This window comes from Dromaius novaehollandiae, chromosome 19 (assembly GCF_036370855.1).
Source record: "Dromaius novaehollandiae isolate bDroNov1 chromosome 19, bDroNov1.hap1, whole genome shotgun sequence".
Classification (NCBI taxonomy): domain Eukaryota; kingdom Metazoa; phylum Chordata; class Aves; order Casuariiformes; family Dromaiidae; genus Dromaius; species Dromaius novaehollandiae.
Window position 1 is genome coordinate 10,901,440 of NC_088116.1, and position 24,161 is coordinate 10,925,600.

Consider the following 24,161-nt stretch of genomic DNA (forward strand, 5'->3'; position numbering starts at 1 on the left):
GCCCTCCCCCCCCCCCTCCGCGGGAAGGGGGAGCGCGGAGTTGGGCGCGCGTGTGCGTGTGCGTGTGCGTGCGGCTGCCTCCCGCACAGGGCACGCCGGTGGCGGCTCCCCTCCCCCAAATCAAACTTTTTCTGCGCTATTCCGGCCGCTGGGGCGTCCCGCCGGGGCGGTGCGCGGCGCTGCGCGGCCGCGGAGCTCGGCGCGGCCGCCGCCTGCCCCCGGCGCCGGTGGGGACTGGCCGCCCGGGGCGGCGGCGGCGGCGGCGGCGGGGGGGGGGGGGTGGCGCGGGCGGGGCCCTGCTCGCCTGCCCGCGCCGGTGCCTCCGCGGCCGCGCGATGCCGTCCCGCCGCGGAGGGGTGTCGCGAGTGGGGCCTCGCCGCGGCCGCCCCGCCGTGGGGGCCCCGCAGGCCGAGCGCGGCCGGGCCCGGAGCGAGCGGCGGGCGGGCAGCGGGGCCGGGCGACGCCTCGCTGCTGGCGGGGGTCGCGGGGCAGCGCCGGGGCCGGGGGCTGCGGCCGCGCCTGGGCCTCCCCGGGCCACCCCGGGGCCCGCCGCGGGGAGCAGGGTCGCCCCGGCCCCTCGGGGCCGCGCTGGTGTCGGGGGCAGCTTTGGCCCGGCCGCTGGAAGGGCTTTGTTGTTTATAACTTGCGCTTCGGAGAAGTTAGCGTTGGTGAAAGGCAGATTTATGTGGGTTTACGTATACCGGAATCACAACTGCAACAATTATGAACTGTCAAAATACATGCCGAGATGAAACTGATTGTTTAACAAAAAATCTGTGCAGATCTTAAGCTGTTTAAATACTTAGTCAGTAATATTTAGTGACATTTATGGGTTTTTTTCTTTTGTTTTTTTGGATTTGGAGCCAAATTCCACCCTTGGTTACACCTGCATCTGCCCAGACTAACGTCTCTGAGAGGACTCGCTCTGGTGTAACCAGAGGGAGGATTTGTTCGCTCCAAGAAACAGCCATGTGTCTGATGTTGGACACTTGTAAGCAATAACGAACAAATGCTGAAGTGACCAGCAAGGCTCAGTTTTACCACCGTTTCCTACCTGGTGAGCCCATGAGTGCCCAACTCAAAGCAAAGAGAGGAGGAGTGTGAAGGACTGTGCGTGTCCGCAAGGATGGGATTTGCGTGCTTACGCTTAGACCAAGTTCTGTTCTTCCTCAGACAAAGCCCCAGTTCACGCTGTTAGAGGGTTTTATGGGAATAAGGGCTTGGGAATTTGGCCATAGTCCTTTTTGGGGAGGGAAGCGAAGAGCGAGTTTTATGGTTGGAACTTGGTAGGGCATTTTCAAAAATGTCTTTATTATGTTTGACTTCCTTATTTATTTTCCATTTCAATTGAAAATAATTGCCGTGCTCTTTTCTCTTTGCGAAGCCAAGAATGGCTACTACTTGCATCCTGTTGTAATCCTATATCGCTAAAAAGGAGTGCAGAAACATTACCCAGTTCTGCCAGCTAATATCACATTCAGATAAAACAATAGCTAGCACACTGAGACTTGACATACTTTTAATGTTCATGTGATAGGTGGCACATTTTGACCTAACGATTTCATGCTGCGTTGAGAAATTATGTCACAAAATCATTGTTAGGTGCTTTTTCGTACAGCTCGGTATACATGTTGAGAAAGTTGTTGCTGCGGATCAGAGAGATGAAGGTGTCTCAGGCACAAGCCTAATGTGGCTGGAATTACTGTACACATTGCTCGTAGCAGCCTGAAGTTTTTGTTGCGATTTGAGTGTTGGTGAGGAGATTGTAAATCACTCGTGGAGGGAGAAGACCTCAGTTTTGGCGAGTGAGATGTATACGTGTTAGCATACTTGAGCTGAGACAAGTAGCCTTGGGTGCCACAGAGAGATTCCCTGATATTTAAAGGTCCCATGGTTTGGATCTGACGCACAGCTCGTTGGAGTCTGTGGAGATGTCTCTGCAGTTTCCAAAAGACTTCTGTGCCCAGCATCTGGCAGGATTGTCTCACCCTGACCTTGTGCTTGAACTTCAACCTTTTCTCAGGATTCAGTGCTGCTGAAAGTGTGCAGACGGAGGGCGCTTTGTCTGCTGATGTGGAAAACAATGAGGTGCAAGGTGCAGAACACTTCTGCACCACTGGAAGATCTAAATCTGAAATCCAGAAATGGGGAAGCAGGCAGATGTTGCCTTGCACATGGTGGGACAGCAACCACAGGGACAGCAGGCCAAGCTTTCTGCTCCTGAGGAGGTCTTGCCAGCAGTAGGTGTTTGACTTGGGTGGATACAGAGTGTCACCCCAGGATCTTCCTGTGAACACTGTATCTAAAGTTGTGAATGAGAACAAAGGCTTTGATACAGCTTCATTTTGTCAATCCTTTACTAAATTCTTTGTGTCGCGGCAACCGAAAAGGCCCTAATTGTGCAGGATACTGCTTGTGTGAGGCTCACAGACAGCAAGGGGACACAGGTACTGCACAAGAGAAGGGTGCGTCTCGTGGCTGTTGTAGTTCCGGTAGGAGTAATCTGCATCTGTTAGTACCAGTTGCGGGTATGTGGACAAAAGCAAGGGAGGTTGCTTTGTGTCTCCTGAGGCAAAACCAGCTTTTTAACCATCTTCCACTCTTGGAGCTGCTTTCCTGCCCACATATCAGTAGCCTTCTCCACTTTGGGTGTATAAATTGTTTGGTGTAGAACTAGAGTCGGTCTGCTTCTAGGTATCTGTTGCTGGTTTCATGGCAGCCTGTACCTTGATCCCTTTAATATTTGCATGAGGAATAGTGGAGAGGAGGGAAGCGAACGAAGACGGGGGTTCCTTTTGTTGGTTTTTTTCCTAGGAGTGACAATCGAGCAAATCCGGTGTTACTGCAAATGTGGCCAGACTGATCCTGGCCTGGTCGAATCAGGCTCTGATGTAGTGATGTGTACTGTAGGTCTGTGTCCTACACTGGGAAGCATCTTGGAGCTTTGACCTTCAGAAACCCAGACCAACTCTTCAAGTAGCTGAGGTGCAGTCCTAGAATTTGGTCTGAGTCTCCATCTCCTCCGATGGCTGGACTTGTTGGGACTAACGACAGCAAGCTCTCTGGTATACTTTAGAGCAGTTACTCATACATCAGTTCCCTGGCCTCTCAAAATCTCGTCGTATGTAAGCAGAGAAAGACGCAGATGGTCAGTACCTACGTGCAGTGTAACCAGTGCCTTGGGAAGCTGACCCTTTCTCCAGCTTGATAACCCACACTGGTTCATGGGTGGTTTTGTTATCAGCAACAACAGTGTAAGATTCTCCAAGTCCAGATGGATCTTTTAGACACCAGTTTGACAGAGAAAGGGCGTTTTTTTTCAAGATGCATGATAAACATATCTCTTGGAGTGACTTTCTCTGTAATTTGCTTTGGAGATGCTGGGGAGGAGGTTTCTGCGGAGCAGCCTGGCGTGGTGAGATTTCTCTTCAGATGTTTGTCTCCTTCCTACCCCCCAGTGCGTGTGGCACTTGGGCAGGAGATGGACGTGACATGGCTGTTGATGTGCAGTGGTGAAGATGGTTTACTGTGAGGAGAAATGAAATCTGACCTGAATGTTAAGATCGCTTAGAGGCTGGGAAGTACTTTATGTTTCCTGAGTCAGCTCTGACCATCCCTCCAGAGTAAGCAGTTGGTTTCATGTTTTCTGAACACTGAGTAAGGTAATGAGCTTTTTCTGTGGATGTTTGTTTAGCGTCAACTCAGACGGTTCATCTGACAAGCCTGAAATGGGACACACATTTATAAAGCGCAGATATAAATGGTATGGGGCGGCAAGGGATGAACTTGCATTTAAATGGTGATTCGTGTTTCATAAAACTGGCACAATTTCTCACTGCACGTTTGCTGAGCTAATTTGCGGTCGGCATGCAGACATTAGTCTGTTTTGAGACCATGCTAAATTATTGTCAGGTAAAGCCTGATATAATTAATTACAAATGAAAAATGCTGACAAATATTTGTCGAGGAGCTGTTTAATGAGTTTCATATTCTGTGTCAGATGATTCCATCCACCTAGTGTAAATAATTTTTCAGCAATTGTTCCACTGAGTTTGTGTGTTTTAGGCAGATGTTAGTTATGAGGGTTCTAAGTACTGGACAGATAAAATAATACAAGACTAGATGGGGTAAGGCTTAAGAGGTGATATGGGCTTTAAAATAGACACACTACTATTAGACAAACAAAATGTGGAAATAACAGGAAGGTTTTAAAGATACCGTAGTCTAAACTGTGTGTCTGTGTGCTGTGTACACAGACGTTATAGCCCTGTGTACGCATCTGAAAGTGGGAATTTGCTTTAATAACCATTGTGTGATACCCATCGCTAAGCGTGGCCTGCTGAAAATACTCATAAATAGATTTGTTGTGTGACAAAAGAAGCTTTGAGTTGGATACCAGAAAGCCTGGCTTGCAGTGTGATTTTTTTCTTCTTCTTCTTCTCTAAATCGTTCTCTCCTTACTAGCCTTTTAGCTTGCTTGATTAGGCTGTTTACTTAAATTCCATGAGATTTCATCAAAACAAAGTTTGTTCTGCCTTGTTTCTATCCCTTTATATTTTGAAAGGAATTTGATCTTCCTGCCTTACCACAGCAGCATCATAACATGGAGTGTTTGTTCAGTGCTGTCAGCAAATCTTGGTAGCCCTTCTCGTATTTGTTGACTACTTAGATTCCTAGGGGTTTGTCGTAGTCTCTGTTTGCACATGCAAGTCTTCAGATTTAGACCGGCAGAGAAAAGAAGATAGTAACTAAATGAAGACATCTGCAGATGGTGAGTGGCATTAGGTTTTGTGTGACACTGGGATATCACACGAAGGCAGTATGTTTATTATCTTGACTATGTATTTAGAGGAAATAGTAAACTGACCTGAGATCAAATTTCAAGATAACCTTGACAGAGCAACCAAATCTCTTGATGAACACCCTCAGCCACCAGAAGGGCTGGAAACAGCAGGATGCATATTTCCCCCAAGGGAGCCCTTTGGGTAATTTTTTCAAGCCTGTGTTACTAAAATTTGATATTTTTCTGTGGGGCTGGGCACCCACAACTCCCACTGACTTCACATAGCTGCTGAAGAGCTGAAGCTGTCCCTTTGGGCACATAAGGACTCAGAAGTGTGACCATTGCATAAATATTCCTTTAAACTCCTGAAGATAACAATGTAATGAAGATTGGGATTTTTGACTTTTCCATGGGTAGTAGGAGGCACAGTGGCCTTGAGTTAAAGAAGAAAGAGTTTAAACTATAAGGACAAGTTCCTGAGATAACTGTGATTCAGGTAGTGTCTGCTGGCTCCGCTCGCTGTGATTTACATTAATGGGAATTATACCACATATCGATAGGACAAAAGACACCCTTATCCTTTTTTATCTTGGCATCTTTTCTTCTACTGTTTGGGTGAGAAAGTAAGCCCTTTCTCATTAAGTATCTGGGGTCTCTGCTGGGATGAGGGAGTGTAAAGAAACAGATTTATAAAATAAGGGTAAAGGATCAGGAACTTGGAAGGAAAATGATCACTAGGGAAAGGCAGAAAAAAAATCGGCAGAAAGACATCAAGGGGCTGAGTAATTGAAAGATTGAGTTACAACACTGAGATCAATAGAGGAATATCAGGGACTGGATGGGAACACCGAGAACTAGAGGGAGATGCTGTTACTGAAAGAGGAAATTTGAGGGACGATCTATTGCTTTATATGTAAATGTTCCTCCGTGAGAGCCGTGCAGTCAATACCAAGGGGGGATATTCAGCAAAGTCTGTCCCAGCTTAATAAGTCATTAAACCTGGTAACTCTTCAGCTGGGAGAAAGTCAGATTCTTCACTTTCTGAGATGGTCCCTTTCCCCCTCCCCTCCTGGCTACTTTTTTTTTTAAGGACTGTTTCTATCAGTTTGACTGGAAGACCCTTCCATATTACACTGGGGGTCTGACCTGCAGCCTTGTAATTATCTGCAGCTAAATTAGAAGTTTAATCTTTGTTCTGAGCAACAATAAGTTGAGTCAGATAGGTTTTAAAAATAGCCCAAGCTCAAGTTTAGTGAAGTCTCAAATGCAATTAATAAAAGGGTAATGGAGTTAGGAAGTTGTGGGCTGAAATGTGGAAACGTTTAACTCTCAGTTTTCCTTTATTTCAACTTCAACATTGTGTTTCGGGCAATGTTGCATTGGTTCTGTGAGGGCAAATTGCTTGCAACATTTCTCTGTGTTCTTACACATTGTCCTTGTGATTTATCAGTTCAGTATCTGTGTTCTCGTTGGGGTTTGGCTCTGTATACGCCACAAATTACCAGCTGTATACATTTTTTTGTATAGTCAGTTTGTTGTCATTTTGACTCGGTGCCAAGCCATGGTGAAGACCACTTCAGAACATCACAGTCGTCTTAACTTCTTTATTGTAAAATGGATGTTATGAAAATCCACTTTGTAAGTAATGAGAAATAGCTAATGCAGGTAGGGATTTGTTTTGCTGTAACAGCAGAACATGCAGTGGCAATTTGTCAGATCCCAAGCTCAGCTCTGCTGCAGTTTCCTTTAAATAGTGAGTTACCTTAAAAATCTTAGGATTTTTCTCCTTGTATCTTGGCAACACTGTTGTGAAGTTCACACACATGAGGTAGAAAGAGAAGGTTTTAACCGAAAGGGTGTATCTTCAGCCTGGTAAATATTATAGGAAGGAGTTCTGGTTGTTTTCTTGCCCTCAGGGGTAGTGGGATAAAAATCAGCAAAAGAACTGGAAGGGGATTATTCCCTGGCACTGCACATATTTTTCAGTTTGTGAGTTCTTGCCTATCAGGTTTAATTTGATCACATTGCATGACATGTGCTCCATGTGGATTTTCATTGATTTTTGTTCAGCATGCGTCGTGGTCCTACTGGTTTTAGAACCTCGTGAGATGAAGACGCAGTAGATGTGCAGAGGTGTATTAATATGTGCAGCGCTGAAGTTCCTGGCTGTCTGAGCTTTAGAGAGCGTAATGCTGGTTGATGCACAGATTACTGATATGATTAATTTCCCGAGTCCAAATGGGAATAGTAGCACTCCACAGCTGTTCGGGAGGTCCGAGTTTGGTGTTCTCCGCAGAAGAAGATTGCTTGGTAATCTGTCTCACATATGTTTGCTTGGTTCCCAAAGTGGAAGTTGCTTCTTCTCTATAATCGGTGCTTTTAGAAATTGACTCTTTCTATGCTTTTATTTGGTAGCATTGGGGAGTTACTCGTTTGTGAATAAAACCTGTGCCAACCCCTCTTCCCCATCCACAAGCGCAGTCTTGTGCCTTGCCGGGTGAGCTCACGAGTGCAAGCAGACCTCTCCAGCCTTGGAGGCACGTGCTCTGCTGGGCATCGTTTGAATGAAACTACCTGGGGCAGGTTTGCGGATGCTGCAGGATGACTGTGCAGACTTCAGCAGAAAGATGGATTGAGGTAGGCACCAGGAGACTCTGCTTCTGCAGAGATTCTTGCTCCAGTGGAGCTGACGACATCATGTTGGGTTATAGTTTGAGCACGTCCCACAACTGGAAGGAATGAATTCAATTAGTCACAGCTTTCTAAATTAAGGCAATTTGTTCCTCTTTATTTTGAGAAGAATGGTGCCAGCTCACCAAATTCTTTCTGCTCAAGGGTCATGGAAGACAGGATTAATACCAAACCTGTCAATATTGGGGGTAGCAGTTAAACTCTGTTTTACAAATGTCCTCAGAGAGAAGGAGAGAGCTGGTCTATGTTTGTAGCAGTGAATGTTCTTTGGTAGTCCCTGCTCAGGGTGGAAAGGAGGAGCTCACAGGTAGAGATACGTGCCGTAGGCTCCTTATTCGCAAATGCACACTGCTGGGCAAATGCTAGACCAAACTTTTGCATATTTAGTTATGGGCTTGAGTGACCTGTCCAGTATCGTGAGTGTGAATCTGCAGGAGAGGCAGAGATACTGGCTCCAATGCTCTGGCTGCAGCTATAGACAGTCTGATAACCCTTGGAAGGTGTTGAAATGCCGGCTGCTCTTACATATATGCATGAAGTCTGACCTTTTGGTTGCTAGAAGCTGGGGTATACTGGGAGAAAATCGTGCTCAGTTCTGATGCTTTCCGTGATCAGACACGGACCAAACAGGATGCTCATTTGTATGGACTTCGGTTTGACTCAGTTCAGCTGTTCCTGTGTACTTAAATGGGAAAGAACTTACATGTGGTATGTGATGTTACTTTTCATTAAAGGCAGATTGTGTGTCTTTTGGCTTGTTCTCTTTTGTTTTGTTTTAGGGGAAGCGAGATCCAGTAATAGCAACCCCTTCCCCCAATGTATTCTGAACTCAGTTATTTAAAAAGGTATTGCACCATATATCTTAATGAAATTCTAGGCTTTAGGTGGCTGAAATTCTGGAGAGGTATTCTTGGTGTTACGGAGAAATTGTAATAGACTCGAATCGGTCTTTTAAAACATGTTTTTAATCTCCCATGCAATTTTACGGTGGTCAGACCTAGAAGCAGCTTTATGGAAGTTTTGGGGGAAGTCGTGCTCCGTAATAGACTGCCTATGAGAGAGACCATAATTTTTCAGAGGAGTAGCGTGTAACAGTGATAACATTTGATGTAGATCTCCCCACGTCTTTCAGTGAAATCTGCAAGCCACTCTCACCTTTTTCCCTACATGCGGTTCAGGCTACTACGTTCCAGGCTACCTGCCCTCGGGACGCCGGCTGAGCCAGCTTGCAGATTGCTCTTGAGTGTAGTACAGCCACTATTAACTCACACCCCCAGTATGGTAGGGATGTTTTAATTTCCCTGCCCATAAAATGGAACCAGTGAGACAGAAGTGGTTACCACTGACTTACCCTGGACCGCACGCAGGTTGCTGTCAGGTGTGAGAACACGGTTCCCTTGGGTGTGAAATGCATGTGGTGTAGCTTCTCCTCCCGGCAGGTTTTCACAGCCCGTGCTTTGCCATTTGCACACCACTGCCTATTGCTGAGGCTTGGAGAGTTACAAGCGTGGTGATAATTGCTGAAGGCATTGATTTTTATTTCTTTTCACTCTGGATGTCCTAAGTGACCTAAGGCCGCCTTATCAGAATCTGCTTAGTTTTTTGAGACCTCTTCCTGCACATGTGATGGGACGGGAGGAGACGGAGCCAAATGAACTGGCTCTTTGCTGTAAAACGGAGGCATCCGACTGGTGGCTCATAGGATCTGTTGTCAGCCTGACTTCTGACTGCCTTTCGTCACCACCTTGGCTTCTGCGTGTCCAAGCGCTTAGCGTCGCATGTCTGTGGAGAGTGCCATCACTGTCCTTCGAGGGTCCTCCACAAACTGGCATCTGGTCCAGCTTCCAGAGGGGAGAGGGCTGGGAGGTGCTGCTGTTGCAGGAGCTGGGTGAGGAGCTCTCTCCGGCTTGCTCCAGAGCAGGCCGCGTGTGTTGGACAGCCAGGCACGATGCAAAATCCATCTGAGTGGGCATTGATAGAGGGCTGAGGCAGCGAAAGTAGTTCTGACCTCCAAGGAGAGCGTGTGGTAAGAAGACAAGCGGAGAACTACTGCTCCTGGGGACGATTTATGTTGTAACTCTGTTAGTGTTGTGGGTTTTAATGCACGTCAAGGGCAGTTTGACCTTTGAATGGAATCTTCTGGTGTGAAATTTTGTGTCTTTTCCTCTCTTTCCTTTCCTTTAAAAAAAATCAAAATAAATACTAAAAATAAAAAAGTCTGTTCTGAGGGGGCCAAATTGCCTCTCTATTTAATGTGATTTGGATATTACTGAACGATTAAAGGTCCTAGTATTTTTTTTACTGGCTGGCTATTGTGCTTGTAGGCAGTGACTCTTCCAGCATTAGTCATTTTTAACTATGGAAAAAAATAATAAAAATGCAATTAATGTGGCTCAACAGCTGACTCCGCTGGACTTTAAAATTTCCTTTTTTTTTTTTTTTAATGAGTTCTGGGATCAGAAAGATACATCTGGTGGATGGATTTGCCAAGTTTTCAACCTCAGAATGTGTGTTGAAAAACTCAGTGAATTATGTAGCTACAAAAGTGGATCTTTGCATGTTTATAAGACCTCAGTGCAATCTCCTTAAATTTGCCTAATGACAAACAGACATTCTCAGAGAGATGTAGCCCAGAAGGACACACATATGCTGAAATGGCTCTGTAAGCTGATGGCATTTGTATCAGAATACTGCTACTAGGGAAGGAATTTTCGAGGATCCATTAAAATATAGAAAATCTTGATACTGGATGAAAGAAAATGGAAGGAAGGGCAAGTTCGGGGAGAGAAAGAGAGGGGAAAGGAAGCACTGAAAAAACTTTAAAAGTACGTGATGTATGGGCTAAGATATTGTGTATCCACCGCTGAACCAGAAAATTTATAACAACTGTTTGTCATGTGTGTGTATTTATAGCCATTCACATAATGAAGAAGTTTCATGAGGTTGTAATAACATATCAAGATGGATGTAATTAAAACAGAAGCAAATTGACACCTCTAGATTAAAGGCAAACTCTAAACTAATACACCTGTATGCTGTCACTTATGTATTAGTTGTCTGGGGCAGTCTGCCAGATATGCAAATACAAAGGCATTGGCAAATTTCCTTGGATGTGCGGTTATGGAAAACCCAACTATTTAATCTTTTACCTAGCCCCGTTCTGTAGCAACGGTAGAATTTATTAATTTGATGTCACTAATGCTTCATGATTGAAATAATACAAATAATAATGCAGAAAGGTGGAGAAAGCAGCAAGAAGAAATATGTTGTAGGTGGTTGACAAAGAAGAATAATCTTTACAATGGGAAACTCATGTTAAAGAAGAGGTGTAAATTGGATCATTTCAGATTTATCCCACCCCTCCAACTCCAGAGGAGTAGGGAGTCCTTGCACTGACTTTCAGTAGCCCTTGAGCTCAATTAAGTGCTTTTGAAAGTTTTACTGCAGCAATAGATTTTAGTTTTCATACGCTGTAGGTGATTGAGGTTGCCGATAAGGAAGCCTCTCTAAAATATATGTATTTCGGATATCCTGGAACAATTCAAATCTGACTTAAATCATCAGTGGGTCTGTGAAATATCTACAACTGTGTCTTAGCAATTTTATATAATAGTGGTTTTCAACCTGTTTCAATTTGCAGACACCTAAAATTTTTCCAGCGGAGTTGTGGACACCTGTATAGTGCATTTAAACCTGCAAACTAGTGATATAAAATGGTCTGTTGGTGCGGAGCAGGAAGGGAATTGCTTTCCTCATTAATTAGTTCCAAGCATGTGAATGGAAGGACCAGGCTTGCTTTAGAGTAGCTTGCACCCCAGATAACCCGCGTTCCCTTAAAAGCCCCAGGGATGGAAACAGGTCCTCACGTGTCTCGTGTATAGCCCGCGTGGCTGCTGCGTTGGGTTTTCTGTTAAGCAGCTAATGCCAGTACCTCCAGCTCCTCCTCCGCTGAGATACGCTGTTTAAAAACCTTACTTTTTGTGGGTCTGCTGGCGTTTCCTTCATCCGAGGCAGCCCCAGAGAAACCCAGTGGCTTCCTCAGAAGGGTGTAGATAGTTGGGTTAGTAATGTAAATTGAACCACGTTGTAGGTAGATTGGTGTGACTGCAGCTCGAGGGAGCTTATTGATGCCCCACATCCAGCTGGGCTTTGAATTTGGGCTCGAAGTTACTTGCCCCGCTCAGTGACGGAAGAAAAAGAAAATCCAGCCCTCTGTTTTAAAAGACATTTTGGTCGCAAGCCTGTTCCTTGCATGCGAGTTTTGTGCTGTGATCTGTATGTCCAGAGAGAGGTTGACTGCAAAATGCAAATATTTTCAGGGAGCTGCTTGCAGAAAAGCTCCAACAAGCATGTTTTGTTATACTTTTGCAGAATTAAAAAGACTTCTTTTTTTAATACATCTGGACATTAGAGAAAGATCAATCATACTAGGTATGTGGCTTCAAAGTGGTTTGAAATGGTAAGATTTTTGTCTTCAATGCTTCAACAACTTTTCTTCCACCTTTAATCTTTCATGAGCGGAAGCTTCAAAAGATAATTAGTAAAACATGCTTTTATCTGCATTTATCTCAAAACATGATTAATTTTTTAACTGCAATTACAGCAATCATTTCAAGTTTCCTCTATATTATTGAGTAAAGGATTTTTTAAATTTTTTTTGAGAGCCTGAATACCGCTGTGTTGGCTAAGTCGGAAGGTACATTTATGAGTGTGCTTTTTGTTTTCATTGCTAGGGATTGAATTTCCGGTTCCAGGAAGCAATATTTCACATGGATTAAAGTCTTCGAAATGCTCTTGCCCAGCTTCCCTGGATCATTTTGGGGAGTTGACAGTGATAAGAACTGGATCGTGCATTTTGCTAGACTTGGCTACTGAACACTCAGTTAGAGATTCGCCTTGTCTGTGCTTTTTTTTTTTTCCTGTTCTGCGCCATGTATGACCAGCAAAATGTCATACACAAGCTGCCTTTGGCATCGAAACGCAAGAAATACAATGCGAGTGGTTGGTTGTTAATGAACTGGCAATGAATTTGTAAATTCTCACCTTTGCAATTTCTGCCTTTATTATAGAAAAGGCTTTTTTAAAAATTTTATTACTATTCCACTTTATGGAAGAAAGACATTTTTTTCTGTTCCTTTGTTCGTTGCTGCTACTTGGGCATGAAAGACTGCCCAACTGTCGACCTGCAGCCTGGATGTGGCCTGCAGGTCAAATATAGCTGCCTCCTCGCTGCCTTTGAGCATCTCCTGGGTGCCTGGTCGGTGCCCTTGCACGCGGCTCGCCTTGGTCCCCAGCAAACGGGGCGACCGGCCGGCAGAGGTGTCTCGAAATGGGTGTCTGGCCCAGAGCCTCCAAAAGCAATGGAGCATGCAGCGGGGAGGAGTGTGTGTGGGAGCCCTACGCTTATTGGAAAGAAGCAGAATTAGAAATGTTTTCCAGCAGACTACAGCCCTTCTGTGTAACTTTGCTCCGTGCAGGCTGCTCGTGCCAGCCCTGCCTCCACCTCTTCCACGAGGGAGGGAGAAATTTTGGCTGGAGCCCGCCGTTTCGGCTGTTCCCTGCCTCCCCAGGGACCGGTGGAGAGCGGCCCCGAGGCCGCTTCGAGGGATGCCGGGCCGACGGCGTGGCCTTGCTTACCGCAGCGCAGCAGGAGCTGAGCGAAATGGCATCAGCAGGCATCGCAGACCGCAGTAACAGCAAGTGCAAGGACCTGATCTTTTTGGTGGGGGGGGGTCCCATCAGGAAGGAGTCCTGGATGTCGGCGGTGGTTCGCAGCAAGCCTGCAAGGCCTTGGGTTGCGGCTGACTTTAGCTACTAAATTGGGCTCCTCGTTACCCGGCTCTGCGGTCCCTGGAGAGGTGGATGGGCTGACGGCTGCAACAGGGAGTCGGGCAGCTGCATCGGAAAGCATGCGAGTGCGTAATCAGATTTCTGATAAAGCCAGGTCCCAGAGTCCCTCGGATGGGTAGTTTTGCTGTGCGTAGCCTCACAAGGTCTGCTGTGGCTGCTCGCTTGGTTTGGTGCTCTGACAAAAATTGCTCTGGTATCCTTGTTGGCACATTTCTACATCTGTTATCCATATTTTAGATTTGTTCTGGCTGCGGTCTTATTTTGTTTTGCAAAATCTACCTGGGATTGGGACGGAGATGGATGTTTGCTGAGGCAGCTTTGGAAATTGCATTGTTGAAATACAGCCCATATGGGCCATTGTAAAATGGTTACTGCAGCATATAATTGCCTTCACAATGATGTGCTTTGTCATTTTACTTCCATCTTCAAAGAGGCTCTCCTGTAGTCTGCTGACAGCAATGGTGGTATTAGAAAACATATGGATTTGTAAAGGCATTAAACTGTCTTTAGTTCAAGGATTAGATTACGGTGTTAGAGTGTGGGTCACCACATTTTCATGTGGATAGGCTGTGTTTGACGCTGTGGGTTTACGCCATGGGGTTGGAAAGGGTTTGTTTATCGAGAGTATCTGGCTTAATATCCCTTTGGATGCACGGGGAAGGAGGCATCTCCCGCACCGCCGTCCGTGAGCCGAGCTGCGTTTCTGTCCCAGGGCCGCGGGGCCCGTCTCACCCGCGGGGCTCGGCGCTGGCCTGCACCGCTGGCCGGACCTTCGGGGAGCGGGAGGGAAGTGCCGGCTACGCGCTGGAGAAATGCACAGCCGGGAAGGATCGGGAAATCGGCTTGAAAATTTTTGGAGTTTTTTTTGCTCCTCCATGCCGAGCTGCTATTCTGAATATATTGGATATTGGCATTTGTCTTGTGTTCGCCTAGGAAGGACACCTTTACACCGTTGTTTTTCCTGTTGCCACGAGGACTAAAAACCAGTTTTGAAAGCAGAAGCTGATTTTCTTGCGTTTTCGCTGGATTCCCGGACCGGAGGCTCTGAGAACGGGGCCCGCGCGGCAACACTAGCGGAGCCGGGCGAGTCGGGCAGCCCTCGGGCCTGGAGAGGAGCCACGTCCGCGGTATTTGACCCAGCGTGACGACGAGCTTACTGCTCATTTCTTAGCTGGAAAACACTTGTGCGGCTAAAAGACTCGGAAACTTCTTTTTGAGTTCTGTTGACGTGTAGTTTCATCTTAAATTTCCCAACGTTTTCTGCTTGGCCGCTGCCCTGCTGGGACGCGGAAGCGGCCGGGCAGGTCGCGCTTGGCCCGTGGCCTGCGTCGGGGCTCGTGCACGTCCCTCCCCAAACAACTCTGCCGATACTGCTCGTCCTTCAGACGCGCTCTTTAATTAAGATGCTGAACGAGCGCGTGGGAGACGTGGGTTTGTTCCTGCGTAACCACGTTACCGCTGATAACCTTGAGGCGGTCGGTGCCCTGGGAGCTCGGCGCAGCACCTCCTTCGCGGCTGTGCCGTGCAGCGAGCGACGCCGGGTTTCCTCACTGGGACAAGCAGGCTCGAGGGGCGATGCTGAGGTGTGAGCTGGTGCTCAGCGGCCAGTCGGATATGTGCCTGAGTGTCACTTTGAGCGAAAGTGTTAATTTTGCCCTAGCTCCGTTTTCCTTTCTGCAAAATGGGTTTAATAATGCTTTCTCACTTGAGAGATTGTCCTGCTAATTAACCCACGTCTGCAAGGTGCTCAAACAGTAAACGGCTACCATTAAATACCTGCATAATGTAACTGTAAAGCATCAAAGCATCAGTGCTTATATATCTTTAGTAGGGGCCTGCAGAGCACACATTTAAGTAACTGCAGGCACTTATATTATTATCAACCGCCTTTTAAGATAAAACTGTAATTTTGGTTTAAGATCTTTGACAATGATCATTTCATTAAGGAAATCTGATGCTAAGGGTAAACTGAGTGCTTTATTTTTCTTTATATTATTATGATTATTAATGATACAAAAGTTAGTGTTGCTTAGTTAAAGCTTGCTTTGATTTTAAATCACTTACGAGATTATCTGTCCCAGCTCTGGTGTGTAAACAAGGCTAGCTTATATCTATATGTTTCCTTAAATCCACTACAAAATAGGGAAGAAACTCACTCTATCTATGAGAAATGCTAAAGGATATATTACTGACTCAGGCAGCTGTGGTGCTGATTTAAAAAAAAATTAGCCCTGTCAGTAATGCCAGGGTCTGCTGGTGTAATATGTTATGAAACTGAGATATCTCTATTACTAAGTGGCCTATAAAAATTAAATAAATACATGCAGTGCTTTTTGGTTTGTTTTCTTTTTTTTAAATCCTTGTCTGATGAATTTAAGAGCAAAGCTGCTTTGTGGTGAGGTTTGTGTAAGATGAATCCTAAGTTCAGGTACTACATACAGCATGTTTTTGCAGCAAGCAACGCAGAAAGCGAAAAGGGTAAAAACTCAGTCCAGTGAGAAACTCCCGTTAATATCCCCAGGTTTTGCAGCAGGTCTTAAGCTGGGCTTTATTTAAGGACAGTATTTATGCAAATACTTGAGTCTGTCCCTATTTAAGACAGTGCTTGAATATGCAGTTAAAAATCATAGCACAGTGCGCTTAAATGCAGCTTGGAGCAGGATATTATTAGGTACGTACATAAATATATCCTTAACACGAGCTTTCCTAAGAGTGCTGGTTTTTTATTAGTTTATTCTGGGGGGAGCGCTAGAAGCGCGGTTTGGTCTTTCTCGTGCTGGAGTCTGCGCGGGCTGGCGCTGGGGCCGCGGGTGAGCTCTGCAGCTTTGCTCGCCGTAAACCCAGCGGACGACCCAGCAGCAAGATTTCGCCGGCAAGTCGCAGCGGTCTGGGCCCGGGGGATGCGCCGGCTTGGCCCCTTGCAGGCGCCTCCCCACCCGGCCGTGCGCTGCTGCCTTCCCCGGCACCAGCCGAACAGGTGGCACGATTCAAATCAGCACGCTCCGAATGGAGCTCGCTCCCCGCAATAGCTCACCAGAGGCCTGTTTTGTTACAGAACATTGATTAAATAAATATTCCTATGCATACAAAAGAGGAGAAATCTGTTACAGCACTCCGCAGTTATTTTTCCATTAATGGCAAGGAGCTCTCTCTAATTTTCCTGCCCCTTTCAATCTGTTTCCCTGTCTCCCTCCCTTCCCATCACTGCTAATGCCCTCAAGTGCATGAGGAACATGCAAACAACTGAAGTTCCCTCCAGTTCCGATCCGCTAACGTATTACCTCCAACTCTACGTATTTTAGTAAATCCTGCTAGCCAGCGCTGGCTCTAATTGACTGGTCACACGAGTGTTTTTGATTAATGCGATATTTCGTGTTCAATATCAGTATCCTTGTGCTAAATGACTATTTCATTTCATTAATTTATACAGCAGCAGATAAAAAGACAATGTGGCAGTCCAGGCATCTCGCATTAATATTGGCAATTGGAGCAGAGTGTTAGGCTTTTGAAGAACATCTTTTTTTCTTGTTTTCTTTTGTGACCCCTGATCTTTTAAAACCTCCGAGGCAAAAGTTGTGATCTGCGCTGAGCAGTAGTGGAGCCGCGGAGGTGTGTGTGCGTTTCTGAAGAAAAGGTCCTTTCATTCAAAGATCGTGTCAGCCAAGGGCAGCGTCGTTGCAAGCGGCAGAGCTGATTTGGTGTCAAACGATTGCAACTGGAAACAAGTGTACAGTAAAGAATTCCTTGAAGGAAAACATAATCTTGGTGGTTTTGAAGTTCAGCAGACATTTGTCTCAAGTAAGAACTTCTGGTTTAACAAATGTCTGGCTGCTATAAATGTGGAGCATGGGGAAATACCATGGCATTATGTTGGCCTTATGCTGATGTGCCTGAGATCCAACTGCAAGTCGAAAGAGAGTAAATTGAATGTAGTGTTTTTTTTCAGGCAGTAATAGCTCCACTTTGGACAAAACAGAAGTGGCCGTTTCTATATCATCAATTTTCTTGGATAAATTTAGAGCAGTTAAATCACAGAGCCATCTTTGCAGAGATGTAAACTGTATAATGCATTTTTTCATATCTAAAGATTGTACTTAAAGCTATATGAAACTGCCTTCCTTTATGTGAGTTTGTCCTAAAATTCTTAATCACCGTTGGCTAGATTTGGGAACAAGGTTAGAGAAACATCCATTTGGATGAGGCTGGTCTTCTGGGGACTCTTGCAAGGAGGGACTTCACCCTCCTTTCTAAGCTGCTGGATCATTGGCATGGCTGCAGTGGAGCTGTGCCAGCATGCTCGTCTCTCCCACCGCTTCGTGTTGCTGTGGGCAAAGAGAAGAACAGTTCTGCAAGGGTATAGCAGAGCCCAAAGTGTCTGTCTTCTCTTGCTTACTGTGAGCAATTAGTTGGAAATGACACTAACCCGAGTTTAATTCTAGTTTTACATAGCAACAACATGCCAGCTGTTCTCTGTATTCTTCCTTGCTGGTGCAATGTAATTATTTTTTGTTATCTTTCAAGATGTAATTTCATGTTGGTGTGCTTTCCCGCTAACCCTTTGGCGCTGACAGCTTATAGCTAATTCACTTTTTTTTCCTGTAACATTTAGAGGCAAGGGAGAAATTCTCAAATCTTAGGGGCAAGTGCCCATGTTAAAGACAGCTGAGGAGTAACATAAAAAGCTGTGCAAAGAGGAAGGGCCCAGTCTCAGACAGTGTCTGAAAGCCACTGGGACGTGTGTAGTGATTAACGGCATCGTTGCTTTTTCGCTTCATCAAAAGGTTTCCGTGCAAGAGATTCGAAGGAATGCTGATAGTCACGAGAACCTATCAAAGGGTACAGAAAATATCAAATGAGCAAGCAGGAATGGGAGTTAATTACTGAACAGTGATTACTCTGATATAACCAATTATTGGATCATTAAATGTTTATTACCTTTTTTATGCTCCTTTCCCCGGTAAGTGCAGTTTTGTCCTCCTAGTATTAAAAAAGGGGGGGGGTCTAATGCATAAAAAGCCTTTTCGAAGCCTGGAAGGTATTAAAAGCGCATCTCCTCTGAGCGCCTGACATGCTGGCCTACTAGCTCTGCTTTTCCTTGCTCTGCGTATTTGGGGGTCAGGTGATGTGAACCCTATTTAAAGGCCAAATTATCTCATTTCTAGGAAGGACTTTGAGAAAAGCATAGCAGAAAAAAACAGGAGAGAGACTCCATTAGGCATATCGGTCGGGTTCACCACTCCCCCGAGAGCGACATGGGGTTTTGTGGCTCTGTTTGCTCCCGTTCGAACTGGATGGTGGCTTTTGCGTCCATCATCTGGGGAGTCTCCTGGGGCTCTGTGGTTCTTCCTAGAGCTCCTTGATTTCTAAAGACTGAGTGGCAGGTCTTCATTTTCCTTGGACTCTGAGCATCTCTTCCAGGAATCCGTTCCCCGAACATCTGTAAAGGAATGAGAGTTTCCATTGCGAGGAAGAAATGATGCCATGTGAAACTGAGCCATTAAGCCCTGCCTAGGTCTCACCCTGGCCATCTGCAAAGTGAAAAATTCCACCTTTTCAGGCCGGCTGCAGTTATTTTGGATGACATTTGCGGGTTTAAAATGTTAAAGCAATTTTGGTAAAGCATAGCTATTTATGACTTTCATAGATGATCCTTAAACGCTGAGCTATTTAAGCTTTGTATCTCGGAGAACAAAAGAGCAGGGTACAGCGTGGCCTTTCCCTGGCATCGCTTTGGGCCAGGAGCTAGCGTTTCACGGTGGCCAAGGGTGGTGGGCCATGCGTGCAGATGAGGCCTGGGAGCAGTGTGCATTTAATTTGCTTTTGGTGGGCAACACGCACCATCTTTCCAAGTCACCAGGGTCTGGGACTGGGTTTTACGTCACCCTACGGCTTCCTTGCGAGGGAGAAGAGCCTTGGGGCTCGTGGGCTGGGCAGAGTGAGGCCAGCGGAGCCGTGTCTGGCCCACCATCAGGAGGGCTCTTTATTCATGCAAACGCGTCTGCTGCTCAAGCGTTCAGTGCATCTCGTCCTCAGCTGCTGACTTTGGCATCTCTCAGAAACAGCATTGGTTTTGTCTCGAATACAGTATGCTCGTACAGTAGATGAAGTTCTTGTGAAGTAAGTTTTTCCATGTCCTTATTTGTGAGTTTAGCTTAATCGTCGTTTTTATGAACTTTCTGAGGTTTTTTTTTATTATTATTAATACCTCCCATTGCCAAGTTGGAAGCTTCAGCCATTTTTGAGCTAAACGTTCTTTTTTCTGCCCATTTTTTTCCTAACGTAACCCAAGCAGCCACAATTCTGCTCTCAACCTTCCCTCGCAAATGGGATTTTTCTCTTTTCATCCCCGAAGCCTTGACTCCCGTGAAAGTCTATGGGAAAAGTTTGCAGGGAACATGCAGCAGAGTTTGAAAACACGATGCTTTTTTCAGCTTTGTGTTCTTACTGTAACCGAAAGGGAGGAAACCCCATTAAATTCCCCTTCTTGCACTCACAGGGATTTAATTTAAGTCATCTTTACAGCAGTAGCTATGTTGAATCTGCTTTGTGGTGGTGGTGGGGAACGACTTTGCCCTCTTTGGGAGGGCTGCTCTTCGTGGTGATGGGGTTTGCTCTTTTCCAAAGAGCACGTTATCCTGGGTTCCCTTTGTATATTTTTATTTCTTGAAAAATAGCACGTTTACTTTGTGGAGCAACTATTACTATTGCACACTGTTGCTGTGCAAGGAGCTGGCTGTGTCCCCGCAGCGCGAGCCTGGAGAGCGAGGCCGTGTCAGAAACGCTGAAAGCCGGGTTGCTGGTCCCGCACCGGCGTCTGCACTAACCGTCGTCGCGCTGAATATCCAGCCGTAAGCTGCTTCCTCCGGCAGTGAATCGCGGCCATAAAAGCACCCGTTATTTCGTCGCAGTCGCAGCGTTGGGGATGCGGGCCGGTTCGCAGGGCTCGCTCGTCCCAGCTGCTGCAGCCGCGAAAGCAGGCTTGATGCTGCCGCTCGTAGGCATGTGGGCGATTATCCCTTTTTGACAGCCTCTGGGTAAAATAGTAATAATAATAATAATAATGGAAGGTCCCGCCGGATTTCTGCTTAATAACTGAACATCCAGGAGCCGTTGTAAGCTGTCTGTAATGTCCTCGGCTCGCTGAGAAAAGCGGACGGCGGTGGACCTCCGATGGCCGTCAGGCGTCCCGGTGGCACCACTGAAAGGAGCCGTTTGGTGTTTCGGGTCCTTTTGCGAATGCCTCGCGGGAGCGAGGCCGTGGGAGAGGAGCCAGCCCCCGGCCTGCTCCGCATGTTCGATTTCAAGGGAGAGGTCAGCCAGGAGCGAGGTCAAAACGAGCCCGATACGCGCAGCAAGCAGCGGAGCCGCCGCGCGAAGATGGAGGTTAATGCGGAAGGGCTGTTGGCATCGGTGCAGCGTGCGGTCAGCTTGCGCCCAACAGGGTCTGAACTAGCAGATAATGAGGAGGGTTTGCTCTAATTCTATTGTAATGTATAATTAACCGGCATAATTGATAGCAATTTTCCCTGGGTGTCTGCGTGCGTGTGTGCAGAAAGTCTCGTTTTCGGCTTTGGTGGAAGTCCGCGCGGTGTTCCTGGGCTTGGGCTCGCTGCCGCGCGAAGCCGCGGACGCGTCGGGGGAGCTGCGCTGTCAAGAGGTTGTGTTCCCGCTGCCTCCGACACTAGACATAACATCTCGGCGGTGCCGTGGATTAGGCAGACGTGCCCCCGATAAAGCCGTGTGTTGTGCTGGGAACCACGGGTGCAGGCGGCGTTTGCAGAGCGCGCGGGAGAGCTCAGCTCCGCTGCCCTGTGGTGTCTGCCTCTCCTCCGCACGCCCCGTGTCCCTGGGAGAACAGAGCTTCAACTGAGTTTTGCCTTTGTGATCGCCTTTTGCACAGGGTAAAGTTTACACATTGGGACTACACAGAGACATAAACATAGCCGTGTTTCAAACACACCTGGGATTTTAATTTTCCTGGTGCACAGGCGAGGAAAGCTGTTGCTGCTTTCTGTGGCCTTGCTCTGAAGGACAGAGAGCAAATAAGCAAAATCGCAAAATCTTCCCCTGGCCAAATTTTTCTTCTTTTTTTTGGGCTGATAGGGAAACCCCTTTTGTGGCCTCGACTGTAGCTGTGATAAAGTAACCTGGCCTATCAAGTGTAAAATAAGGCAGTATCCTGCATGGCTGTCGTTGCTGGTTTGCAGGCAGCCTTGTGATATATACTGTTAGATGCTTGCTGCTGTGTGAATACATGGAGATCTCAAATTTAGTTTTTTTCTTTTTTAATGTTTCTGGCCCTTGTACTGCTGCGGTATACTGGAAGTCTTGAGCCGCAGAGTTGCAGAATCTGAATGAAAAGTAAAAATGTCGAATGATTTATCTTTTAGGTATCACGATGGCTGTTTTGCTAGTCTGGTCTCTTGATTTTGCGGGGTGAAACCGGGGGCAGGCATTAGTATTTATTTAATTTTTCTTTTAGTGTGTGGCAATACACATTTTTCAAGTGTAAATGCAAATAACCCACTTCTCCATTCTTAGTCCCTCAGGAAGGGAAACCTAAAGGCCATATTCTTGCTTGGGCAGGGGGGGGATTTAGCCTTCCAGCTTCAATAAATGCTAGCAGGAAGCGTGCGGCTCCGGTATCCTGAGCTGAGAGTCTTCCCTTGAGGATCTGATTTATTTGGAAATTTAATTTGTAATTATTTTTTTGCTTCAAAGGCTATGCAACGCTTTAAGCCTCTGATTTCAGGTCACTCTGCCTTTTACAGCCAGATCCACCTCATCAGTGAGAAGGCTCTCAGTGGACCACAAAAGACTCAGGCTCACTGTTATCCAGGAAAAATGTGTACAATGGGTGTATTATAAAGTAACAGGTAATGTAACTTCGGTCCGTTAGCCTGGCGAGTGCAGTGTACACAGTGTTATGGCACAGGTGCAAACACTTGCAGTCCGTTTTTTGCAAAACAATGCTAATTGCACTGAGCTGAATGATGCCAGAGTCTTATAAATACCTGTCACTACTCTTTCCTGGAGCCAGGAAAAGTCAGGTGGAGAAATCAGAGTGAGATTGGCTTTCATGCAGAGTTTCAGAGTCTGAGGCACTGCTAAATCTAGCAAAGAATTAATACCAGAATAATCCTGCTTGTCCAGGAAACCCGTGACAACATGAAAGCTTGAGATCGGTATGATATGCTTTAGAATGAGTATAATAATAAATTCGCCAGAGATTGAAACCGATTGCTTATTCATCATGTATCACTTCTTAGCTTTCCTACAGTTTGTTTCTCACCGCGGTGACAGGAGAGATCCCATTCCACTTGAATTCCAGCATCATTTCAGGGGCAGCTTTCACCAGAACCATACAAATGCATCCAAATCCAACAGAAATCCCCCTGTTGCTCGAAATCAATTCCACTCACCATTTGAAGAGTCTTGTCCAGACTCTGGGTGGTTTGTATCGTTCTCTAGTGCTCTTAGTATTCTGGCTGCAGAAGTTGTGTCAAAATGGGAATGAAAGTGAGGTAGGAAGTGGGAGAGCAGAAGCTGAGTTCTTTCTTTTCTTTTTTTTTTAAAGCCCTGATGACTGCCTAATATCCAGGTCTCACTGAAAATCTGTGGCCGTTAAATGCCACCTTTGGAAAATCTCACCTGTAATCGTGCTGCTGCTTTTTTCATTTGTTTGTTATCAGAGTTATCAAGACGTTGCTGGGGTTCTGCGTGGTGCTGGGTGTCTCAAGCTGGGATACCCAAGCCTTTTAGAACAGGCCCAGCGCTCAGCACGGCTCTGCCGCAGCTTCTGCTCATGCCGTTGTTCGGCACTTGTCCACGACTGCAGGAGCTGATCCGGAGACGCTCCCAGCCCGCTCCACGTGCAGCCTAGCTGCTACAGGGCCCTTTCAGTGTCACCACGGTGAGCAGGACTGGAGTTTTCTCAGCATTTTGCAAGATGCAGAGCAGTGGAGGAATACACGAGGACAGGACTTCTTTCTTTGGAGCCTCTTTCCCGTATTCATCCTTGACTGGCGTGGATGTGAGCTGGCCTATGTCCCCCGTAAGGCTGTCTAGCTAGATCAGGACTGCTTGCTGTTGGTGAGGGTGAACCAGTCTCCTTTGAGTGGCCCAAGTGGTAAAGTTTGTACCATGCCGGCAGCGTGACCACTGGCACGGTGCGTTCTGCTCACCCTCCGTCTGTACGGCCACCTTATCTGTAGCCTGTGAGCTGCCTGTGCAAATGCGTTTGCAAAAATATACCTGCCTGCAGAGTCCCTGTGCAGCCCTGCCTCCGGGCTTCATGTGCAGGATCCCGGTAGGCAGGTGACAGGGAACCGCACTTGGCAGCAAATGGGATCTCAAACGCTCGGGGCATTTTCTGGTGAAGGAGGCACGGCACCGTTGGGTGGGAGAGGTGCTGGGCAGGGCCAGCGCTCGGCGGCCACTACCCCTGCGGCGGTTAAGGATGCAGTCGGTGGTTCAGCTCCTTCCATGCCACTGGTGGAGAGCTTGCTTCACGAAGAGCACTTGTGTTTTCAAGCCATTTATTTTCCATTGCACTGAGTCATTAAACATTCCTGCTTGCGTTTTGTTGTTTTTACCCTCTGTGGGAGCTAAGGGAATTTATTCTGCGTCTCATTCCAGTAATGGAGGGGGCTGAGGAGGTGCTTGACTGCGTGGCTCGGCAGGCAGAGGCAGGGACACTGCCGCGTGTGACATCTTTCTAGTGAAGTGGGATGTCGAGATCTGAGATCCTTCTCCACTTAACATACAAGAGCGTTAGAACAAAAGGAAACAAAAAAGCAGCTTGGCAGCAGAGGAAAAAAATAAAGAAAAAGAAAAC

At 46.6% G+C, this 24,161-nt stretch overlaps 1 protein-coding gene across 6 annotated transcripts in view; it reads left to right on the forward strand.

Moving 5' to 3' along the window:
* AUTS2 (activator of transcription and developmental regulator AUTS2) overlaps positions 1–24,161 on the forward strand; it is a 767,986-nt gene that overhangs the window by 874 nt on the left and 742,951 nt on the right. The gene's annotated exons all lie outside the window — the stretch shown is intronic.